A 3,076-nucleotide genomic window follows, 5' to 3' on the forward strand; every position below is an offset into this window, starting at 1 on the left:
AGGATGTATTGGGTGTTTGCAAGTTGTCCTGCTTTCTGGGCCTTTGTGTGTTTGTTGGTGGTGAGGTGTTGGGGTTTCTGGTTTGTTTGTTTTTTTTTTGTTTTAACAACTGTTCCCTGTCCCTGGAAAAGCATTAAGACTTCTGTCTTTTACTTTAGTTGTTGTCATTGCCTCTCTTGTCTTTTCTGTCTCTTCTATTTCTTTTCTTTTTTCTTTCCTTCCTATCTATATCTCTTTTCTCTCTGCACCCCTGATTTATTTGGTTTCTTTGCACTTGATGGTGACTTTGTCTTTCTAAAATTTCCCTTGCCCTCATCTATTCCCTGAATTGTTTTAGCATTGGGTCAGGACAAATAGGCCAAATTGAGGATCTCATCCCATTCCCTTTTCTCCTTTGAAGAAATGTGCCTGGGAGAATAAGAAAACAGCATCCCAAAGCCTCTTCCTGTAAGGGTTTCTTTAGAAGTAATGGGAGTGATGGGACAGAGAAGGAGAACCCTTTGGAGGCAGGAACTCCCTATGGAAACTCCCAAGGACATCACTTTACACCCTTCTGTTCTGAAGACCCTCTCCCCTCAGATACTTTGGAGGGCTATGAAAAGGTACTGCTGATTGCTTTGACTGCTTTTGCCTCTGGGGAGATTTCCTCCCTATTCCCAGGGTGGGGCATCATCTTGGCATTCCTGTTGTCCTGGATCTCTCTCCCAGAATTGGGCATTTCATTCAGATGAGTGCTTCTTTCCTACTCCCACCCCCATGGTGGATTTAATTTTCTCTATTCTCTGGCTCTAGACTTCCCCCTTCCCAGGGGATTTTCTCCTCCTAAGTCTGTGTTGTGTGTTACAGTGTTTACTGCAGTTCTGAAATGGTTTTTATCTTTTTCCTCCTCTGGAATTTAGATTGTACACATTTAACAAACTCACCATCTCTCTTATTGCTCAAAATGAGGGATACGGGATGACTGTGACCCTGGTTGGATATTAAACATATTTTATGTAAAAAAAAACTGCTGAAAAAAGATCGATCACTTCTTCAGTCTTCTCCCTATCCCAGTCTGGGACTCTTGCTAAAATTGAGATTAGAAACTTCTCATCTGTCATTCTGATCTGTGAATCAGTAGCCACATGCCACCCTCAGTCTCCATAGTAGTAATTCAGGCAAAGGAAACTAACATTGATGACAAAGAAATCACATTGTCCTGCCTCCTGGACTACTACTGCTCCCCAGCCTTGGAGGTAGTCTCAATGGAGTTTAGTGGCCATGTTCTTGTAGAGGGCTCCCTTATCTCATAACTAGTCTGACTGCTATTACTCTCAGTACTGCTAACCCTTCATAACACTTGTGATGGGGAAGGGGATGGACTGGAAGTTGGGGGTGGGAAAATAAACATTTATGTAGCACCTACTACCTACTAGGCACTTTGATAAGAATGTCTTCCCCCAATAAAATGGAAGCTCCTTGAGGGCAAGGTTGTTTCACTTTTGATCTTATATGCTCAGTGCTTCTTTAGTATAGTTTCTGGAGCACAGTTATGTTTGTGGATTAATTCAAATTGTCATTGAAAATTGGCTTGTCTGTAAGAAAAATTATCTCCATTTTGGAGTAGGGGAATTCCAATGGTTCACATCTAGAAGGAGGAGGAATTGGCAGACCCTCTGCTCCTTGTTGCCATTTCCACAGTTTCCATCTGCCACCATAATTCAGGAAACTCTTCCTTTGAAGAATTCATTTTACTGCATCACCCTGTCCAGATATTTGTTGCTGTCATCCACTGAAATTTTCTTTCCATTAGTCTCTTCTCTCTCAAAAAGTACGGTAGGCTCAAAGCCTTCCTCTCTACCCTAGTTCTTATAGTTATCCTAGAGGAATTCACACCAATGTCTCTTGTATTAATCCATCAATAATTTATTTTATTAAGAATTCACCAGGAAGCTAGGTGACTCGATGATAGAGTTAAGAATACTTATCTTCCATAGTACATATCTAACTTCAGATACTAACTAGCTGAGTGACTCTGGGAAAGTCGCTTCACCCTGTTTGCCTCAGGATCCTCATCTATAACAAGAGTGGGAAACAAAAATGACAAATTTCTTGAGTATATTTGCTAAGAAAAACCCAAAAGGGGTCATAGAGAGTTGGACACAACTGAAAACAACTGAGAAGGGAGCCAAGATGGCTACAAGAAAGGATCGGGTCTTAGGTGCTCTCTGATAAAACTCATAAGCTAAGGACTCTAACTAAACTTTTGAGAGATAGAACCCACAAACGGACCAAGTGAGGCAGTTCTCCTAATCAAGGTAACCTGGAAAAGAGCAGAAAGGCTCTGATCCCTGGGGTTGGAGGGGCGGCCTGCCAGAGGGGTGGCCCACCAGAGCGAGAGAACTTCAGCCTCCCAGAGGCAGCCCCAGGGAGCTGGGAGCTGCAGCTCACAGCAGTTGGGGGTCTCCGGAGCTACACCGCGGGGAGCACAGGGCACAAAGTGGGGGAACAGCAGGGGACCTCTGCCAGAGCTATCACGTGGAGCCCAGCCCTCAGGGCACACAGCAAGCAGCATGGTCTTTCTGCAGCCCAAATCTGGAACCAGAAGCAGGTAGCAGGTGGAGCTAGTAAGCAGGAATCCCCAGGGCACGAGCCCATTGAACCTAGGGAGGGGAGTGAAGAGAGAATGCAGAGCTCTGTCCTTTGCCCCTGGAACAGGACTCTGGGGTTCTGACCACATTCAGATCCTGATCGCAGTCTAGCCCCCCCCATAGAACATCAGGGCCCCCACACCTCAGCCCTGTGGCAGAGGGGGGCTGCATATGGTCATTCACAGACCAGGAGGGAGGACAGAGCCTCACGCACTGCGACCCTTGTGGGAGTGTCTCAAAAGCTCAGGAAGCACCCCAAAACCAGGCTGGGAAAATGAGCAAGCAGAGAAATAAGAGGAACACCATTGAGAAATATTGTGCAAATGAGCCCAAGAAGGGTCAAAACACTCAGTCTGAAGATGAGGAAGCACAAGCTCCTGCATCTAAAGACTCCAAGAAAAACAGAAATTGGGCTCAGGCTATGACAGAGCTCAAAAAAAGACTTT

Source organism: Macrotis lagotis, chromosome 1 (assembly GCF_037893015.1).
Source record: "Macrotis lagotis isolate mMagLag1 chromosome 1, bilby.v1.9.chrom.fasta, whole genome shotgun sequence".
In the NCBI taxonomy this organism is placed as follows: Eukaryota; Metazoa; Chordata; class Mammalia; order Peramelemorphia; family Peramelidae; genus Macrotis; species Macrotis lagotis.